Raw genomic sequence first — 7,638 nt, 5'->3', positions numbered from 1 at the left:
ACGTGTATGTAGAAAAGTAAAGTAATTTGTTTTTGAGAGTTGGAGTGTGTATGTGTGTGTGCATGTGCGTGTATGTGTGTGCGTGCATGCATGCGTGTGTATGTGGTGTGTGTCTGTGTTATTGTTTATATTATGGAATTATAGAGTCTTATGGCCGTGGACACAAAAGACTTCCTGAATCTCTCAGTCTTGGTTTTAGGAGGAATTAGTCTGGGGCCGAATGAACTTTCCGTTCGCCACAGATCCTCATGAAGTGGGTGGGCAGAATTGTCCAGTATGGAGTTGATTTTGTCCATCATCCTCCTCTCTGCCACAGCCTTCAGAATGTCCAGTTGATGGACATACTCCAACCTGTTAGTTGTATTTGATGATAGTCAGTAGCTTGTTGCACACGTCAAAGGAACAGAGTCTCCTGAGGAAGAACAGTCTGCTCTGTCCTTTCTTGAAGAGTGCATCTGTATTGTTTGACCAGTCCAGTTTGTTGTTAATGTGGACTCCAAGGTATTTGTAGGAGTCCACAATCTCTACTTCGTCTCCAAGGATGGAGACAGGGACTGGGGTCTTCCTGCTCCTCCTAAAGTCCACCACCAGTTCTCTGGTATTCTTAATATTGAGCTTTAGACAGTTGTTACACCAATCAACAAAGCTTTTTATCAAGTGAACTCAAAAGAGGGACACTGAAGAAAAAGACAGACAGATAAGAAAGTACAGGATGAATAAGAATTGGTTGAAAGGCAATGAAGGTAAGAAAGAAAGGTGAGGAAAGACAGAACTAGGAAGAAGAAGAACAAGAAGTACTTTATTAATCCCCAAGAGGAAATTAAATTGTTACAGCATTTATTAAAGTTATTACATTTAATATTATTTAAATTATACAAATTGATAATAATTAAGTAATTAATAAAGTAATAAAGCAATCAACCTTCATGTAGAAAAGTAAAGTAATTATTTGTTTTTGGGGGTTGGTGAGTGTGTGTGTGTATGTATGTGTGTATAAAAAAAGGAATATAAACAAACTAAAATAATCAAATAAAGGGGGATAAAGGGTGTGAACATGTCCTGCCTAGTGAAGACGTCAAGGCCAACAATGGTGCCTACGGCAATCTGCCAGGAGCCAAGTGCTTGGTAAGAAGTGAAAGAAGTACGTTTCATGTCATTTCTCGGGGGTGTGCACATATTTACCTGGTTCACCTGAGATTATTTACATGTGAACAGTGAACAGAGTACAAGGGGGGGGGGGGGTCGCATTACCTATAATGAGGTGAGACGGGAAAAAACGGACTTCTCCTTACGTTCATACGGATTAAATAAGAAGTGATGATTTGTTTTCGACTTGAATTGTTTCACTCAAAAGAAAACATTTCAAGCTTTCTAGCCATATAATTCTTATTTTTAGGAGCCAAGTATTCGCTGAGATTCTGGTTGTTTTATTTACGCGTCTGTGAAGAGAAATGGCAGAGACAGACAAGGCAGAGATCGCACCCTGTCGGCTTTCTTTATTTAAAAAAAGCACGACGTTTTGTTGTTATTATGATGGTATACCACTAAAACCAGATTTGAATGATAGATTTCTTTTATCTGTACGATCAGAATTGACGGAGTAATTTCAGTTTGTTTCGGCCTTATCAGGAAACGATGCGTCAAAACGCGCCGGCGCTTGCGTCGACCCCAGAGGGTTTTAAGCAGCCAGTCGGGTTTAAGCAGCCAATATATATATATAGCTCGGTGGCTCCACACCAGCTAACGGGGCTAGGCTAGCTGGCTTTGACATTAAGCAGCCAGTCAGTCTAATTAGCAATCACAGATAGCCGCTGTTATGCTAATGCTTTGTTTTGATCTGTTGCTATGGTGACCTAAGCCCAGAGTGGGAGGGGGAGTGACACAGCGCTTTACACACGCTGAGTGAATGAGACGCTAACAAAACTTCACCTCACACAACGGAGGACTACAGAAAAACTATAAGACCTATCGAAATAATTCTTTCACTAACAGTGCCAGGGGGCTTCAACGAAGAGACTGATCTGCTTTTTGTGAAGATATTCCAAAAAATGAACGATTGGTGGCGAGTTAGAAACAGCCTTCATTTGCGTTTTCCCCCAAAACCCTACGACGGTTTTAGAATGGGAGTGAATGAGAGATTGAGCAGTCACTCTCTGTCTGTTTGGCCACGTTGCGAAAAAACCGTAGGTCCTATGAAAATAAGAAAAGCATTGCCTGAAAGAGGACAAAAATCTCTACTACTTTTGAGAAAATGGTGTATGAAGAGTCAAAATTGTGGCCGTGACGGCGAGTTAGAGAGAAAAATTTTCCATAAAGTTAACAGCTTCTCCCGCTCTAGCTGTGACGTCACACGCTCTAGCCTGCTAGAGGATTCTGCAATACACACCAATGGAAAAGTTGAAAAATGAGCAAAAACACCCTAAAATATAAACTGCCAGAAATCAAAAAGTATAAAAGATATCAAGAAGCTGACTTAAAGACTAAAAGTTTAAAGGGTCTAGACCGGTTTAAAGTTGAAATGACGTTTCTAGCCCAAAGTATGACGATTTGGGAAGCTCAAATAAAGAGGAAAGTTTCATGGAAGTTGATAGTTTTCTCCATAGAAAACCATTGTAAAAAAAAGGTGAAAAAAGTTGAATAAAAGAAAAAGTATAAAAGATAAAAAGAAGAAAAGTAATAGCAGGAAAGTCCTCTGAAAGATGCACGTTTTGAAGTTTGAACGGAGTTTCTAGCCCAAAGCGTCTGGAAGAAGATAGCGACCGAAGAAAAGGGCGAAATAATAATAATAAAAAAAATAATAAAGAGCGAAGATAACATAAGTGGGAGAGCTCAGCTCTCCCACTAATAATAAAGAGCGAAGATAACATAAGTGGGAGAGCTCAGCTCTCCCACTAATAATAAAGAGCGAAGATAACATAAGTGGGAGAGCTCAGCTCTCCCACTAATAATAAAGAGCGAAGATAACATAAGTGGGAGAGCTCAGCTCTCCCACTAATAAAGAGAAAAAACGAAGAACATATCTTGGGATTGCTGCTTTGCACAGCAATCCCAACAATGATAAGAATAGACAGACCTAACGTAATAAAAACCTCTTTAATAAGTTGGAGGGGGGAGACAGCATCACACAGAGTGTTGAGGGTTTCAACACACCAACAATCTCCTGCAACTGAGACATATTTAACAGGCTCAAACTGGTGAAAAGCAGAAAAGCAAGGGGCAGGCGTTGATAGGTCAAACACAGGAGTTGAGAGTTGGGCTCTCGTGAAGATGACCTTATCAATAAAAAAGTGAAGTTTTCACAACTTTCAAATGAGGCTTCAAGACAGGCAGTCTGAGGAGCATTAAGACGTGTGTCAATAGTCTTAAACAGTACACTTGTAACATTTTAGGAAAATAAAGTTAGAAATGTGCGACCTTTTCCGCCTGACCAGGATGACTGACTGCATTGCATTGCTAGTATGCCGTGCCCAACAAATGATAATCCATATCCAAAGTGAATATCAACTTAACGTATCCACTGTACCGCTTCATGTAGTTATGACTGTGCAACGAAACGAGTCGCAGCTCGTTCTGCGCAGTAGTTGTCATCGTTCATTGAACGTGACTGATGGCATATAGGACAACGAGAGACGCGTCTGCTGTTTAACCCTTCCGCAACCCTCCACTACTCTACCACCTCCTCCTCTGACATGACATGCTGTGGGGAGAACACCGGGGGATGGGATGGGATGGGATAGGAGGGGATAGGGCGGCGTTTTAAAATCACTACCCACCTGCTCTCCCGGCCCGCGGCGATAGTGCCTTTAGTTTCACCATGAACTCAGAGCACGTGGATGGGATGGGATGGGATAGGAGGGGATAGGGGGGCGTTTTAAAATCACTACCCACCTGCTCTCCCGGCCCGTGGCGACAGTGCCTGCTCTCCTGGACCGCGGCGACAGTGCCTTTAGTTTCACCATGAACTCAGAGTAGGTAGGATGTGTTTCTCTTCTCTCTATGATATGCTTATGCTAAACTGTAATAGTAATATATATGTGTGTGTATTTTCAGATGACTTCTGAACAGCGCATCGAAACACGACTGTGGCTGAATACTCAGTATGCTGGTCGTGGTGATGCAGACTGTATTGAAGTTCTACAAAGAAGAGAAGCGCTAGCTGCTGCTCAAGTGTGGCTACATGAACACTATGCTACAGCGCTAAGTGAAAGACTCAGCAAGCCTGTTGGTGCTACCATTCCCATTAAGCAAACAGAGGTGTGTTACTGTGACCATTGTTGTTATGTGAATATGCTTGATGACATTTACAATGCTGAGAATGACAGTGATGCTACTAGTGATGATTTCTTGGATGACATGGAACCTGCTGATGTTATCTATTCTGTTGATGAAACTGATCTATCGGATTATGGTGACTAAAGGGCTAATAAAAAAGGCTTGCCTCACACTTGCCTCATACCCAGTGGGCATGGTTTTCATCACCTCGTTCTTAACTCTCGTTTCTGTCTTTTATCATGGTGCTCCCATCCACTAGAGGTCGGATCGTTTTTAGTGCAGGTCGGATCATTTCAGCACTATTACGTATGTAATTTGGATTTACTGTGTTTTAATACAATACAATACAGCCACATTTGGTTTGGCTTAGTCAGGGAGGACGTACCAGTAATTTGTTTTCATCATGCTTAAGTTTTGATACATTAGAAACAGTTAATGAGATCTACAGTAAGTGAATTTTACTGATTGATGCAGACCAACTACATATACGTGAGTATCAGGCCAGTCCGAAGCTTTCAGTTAATTATGTAAGTAGCTGTTAGATGTTTTTGCAACACTTTAAGTCAAACCATTTAAATATTACAGTATTTCTAGCTGTCTCTGTCTTCTATGGGACCACAAGCGCGAGCAAGTCCAGTGAGAGAGCAGGTTTCACTTCATTCACTCTCTGACTTGCCTACGCTACTCTAAAGAACCATGGTAGACTACACTCATATGCACGAGCAGGCTATCTTTCTGCGGCATAGCAGCCGTTCTCCCCGGGGTGTTGAACTCACTACCGATATGGGATATGCCATTCTGCCGCCTGGAAGATATACGCAATCTGACTCTGTACTGTTCCATGACTCTAATGGGGAAGAGCAGGAACTCATGTATACCCGAAAAGAAGCTATAGTATGGGTCTCTGATGACAACACTACCGACGATGAAGAGCTACTGGAAGCGGAAGCTGAGACAGAGCTAGTCACCGATCAAGAGCCACTGAAAGCTGAGACTCAGAACTATATAGAAATGTCTGATGATGACACTTATGTTGAGTGTCCAAAATGTCAAGAGCATGTTATTGATTGCAAATGTCAGATGACAATGTGTGTTGAATGTGGCGTTTTTGGAAAATGGTGAATGTATATGGATTCACACATTTAAATAAAAGTCACATACAAAGTGTTCAACTTAAATCATGTCTCATGTTTTATTTCTTCATCATGGTTTGCATTTCCAGAATTCCAGAATTTCAGCGATATCCATTTCATTCCCAAAGGGCATCGATCCGTGCACCATATCGTATAGCAGTATGCCTAGCGACCACACCTTCGCGTGCTGAGCACGGTAGGAACCTCCGTTAGTGATCCGTTCAGGTGGCCTGTATTCCTTGGTGCCATAGAACTCCTTGCATACTTTGTCTTGTATAAACTCAGCAGAGCCGAAGTCAATGAGCTTCAGCTCACGCGTTTCCAAGTCCAAAAGCATGTTTTCTTCCATATGTATGATCCCGAAACTGCGACAGTGTTTTATGGCTTCCAGGACCTGAACCATGAAGTATCTGGCTTCGTTCTCATCCAGAAATGTTCTCTTTGTGATATAATCGAAAACGTTTTGTGAGGCGAGTGGTTTTTCCATGACTATCAACCACTTGCCATTCCACTCGTAATAGTCCAGCATGCATATAACGCCACCAACCAAAGGCGAGGCGACCCGGTCCAACATCACGATCGCTATGGATACCCGAGCTCCCTTCAGTGTGCCAAATCGACACATATTGAGGTTGAGTAATTTCACAGCTACTTCTTTCTTATCACACAGTCTCACTCAAGAATACAACACACCCGAACCCCCTTTACCCAACTCTGTAGCAAATGACACTTTATACTTTTCATTAAATTCTGCCATCATAGTAAAGGTAATGTCTGCAAATGCAAATGGCTCAAGATAATGCTGATACCTCGGATGAGCGGGTTTAATACCATGTAATTTGAGTGCCTATCAGGCACTCTCGGTTGGACTATAGTGTTGGTTGGATGTTCTGAACGGTAACCAGATGGCTCTGAACGGTTGTCGAATGCTCTGAATGCTAGTCGGATGCTCTGAATGCTGGTCGAATGGCTCGAATGGTGGTTGGATGGCTCGAATGGTGGTTGGATGAGATAAACTTCAGAAACCCAGCCTCTGGCAACACGGGTCTCTGAGACTGTTACAGCGCAACAAGAGAGGAGAATGTCTGAGGAGTGGATTCTTTAAGCTAGATATAATCAACACCACATTCATAAGTCCTACAGGTGTTTTTTTTATACTTTGACTTCGAAGCTCCGTTTTCGTCTACTGGTTTCAATCATGAGTCTGTTTTACCGGTCTGTATGTTCATTTGTTTTGTTATGTTGATAATTATTTCTGTGAGGGTGTATGATGGGTACATTGTCATGCAGTGTCTATTGTTGCGCACGTAGAAGTATCACGGACCTCACGGAGGCTCAACCCTCAGACCGTGAGAACTGCACATTTGAGCTACGATTGAACAGGAGACAGAGGATGCAGTGGGACAGCGATGCGACCGTGTCTCCCAGGTATTCTGCACGGTGAGCTGACTTTTCTCTGTCCGAGACCAATCTCTTGTATGCCTTGGGAGCTATCAGAGATTTCAACGGTCCGGTCCTAGTGTTCACCAATGTCCCTTTGAACGAATGAGCGTTGACGCACAAAGGCAGCCCCTTTGGTGACATGGTTGTTGAGCATGGCCGTGAGCACCACTCTCTCCGTGAAGGAGGCCATGAGAGGACTGGGGTTGCATCACGGTCAATGCTGGAGTGCAGCGAATGGACAGGGGATTCGGGCGGTCTTCCAACTCGCACGAGCACACCTGTGGACGCGGACACTTTGAGATCGGCAGCTAAGACGTGCCTGCTGGATGCGACCCTCTCAAACACCCTCGCGTCTCTGTACTGGGCGATTTTCTTCTCGTCGCAGCACGCTCCCTGCACTCTGGTCACGTGGAACCGCTGTGTCATAACACAGGCTGCGACATTCACAGGGCTCCACGTGAGGCACCTGCTTCGAACACTTCAAGCACAGGAAGTCGCTTTCACTGACATCTGTCGAACATCGTGAGCACATCCAAATGCAACAAGGTTTACACATCACCTCAGCGAAGCAGGTGCAGACCGTGCAAATGAACCCGCGTACGACTGAACTCCGGGTTGTTTGTGAAACAAGTCTCACACACCCTCACGTTACAAGGACAGCGGAGTTTCACCCCTGCTCTGTGCCGGTCTTTGCTGCTCTTTACCAGCATGACAAGACATGCTAAACACTTAGCATGTCTTTGCTGCTCTTTACCAGCGTGACAAGACATGCTAAACACTTAGCACCGCT

The 7,638-nt window shown here is 43.5% G+C and overlaps 1 pseudogene; it reads right to left on the bottom strand.

The window, feature by feature from the left end:
- Nucleotides 1–5,475: 5,475 nt before the first annotated feature.
- On the bottom strand, nt 5,476–6,162 carry LOC113129589 (serine/threonine-protein kinase pim-3-like; annotated as a pseudogene).
- Between the last annotated feature and the right edge of the window lie 1,476 nt (nt 6,163–7,638).

The sequence above is a fragment of the Mastacembelus armatus genome, unplaced genomic scaffold (assembly GCF_900324485.2).
Source record: "Mastacembelus armatus unplaced genomic scaffold, fMasArm1.2, whole genome shotgun sequence".
NCBI lineage: Eukaryota > Metazoa > Chordata > Actinopteri > Synbranchiformes > Mastacembelidae > Mastacembelus > Mastacembelus armatus.
This window is presented reverse-complemented; position numbering and strand designations above follow the sequence as displayed.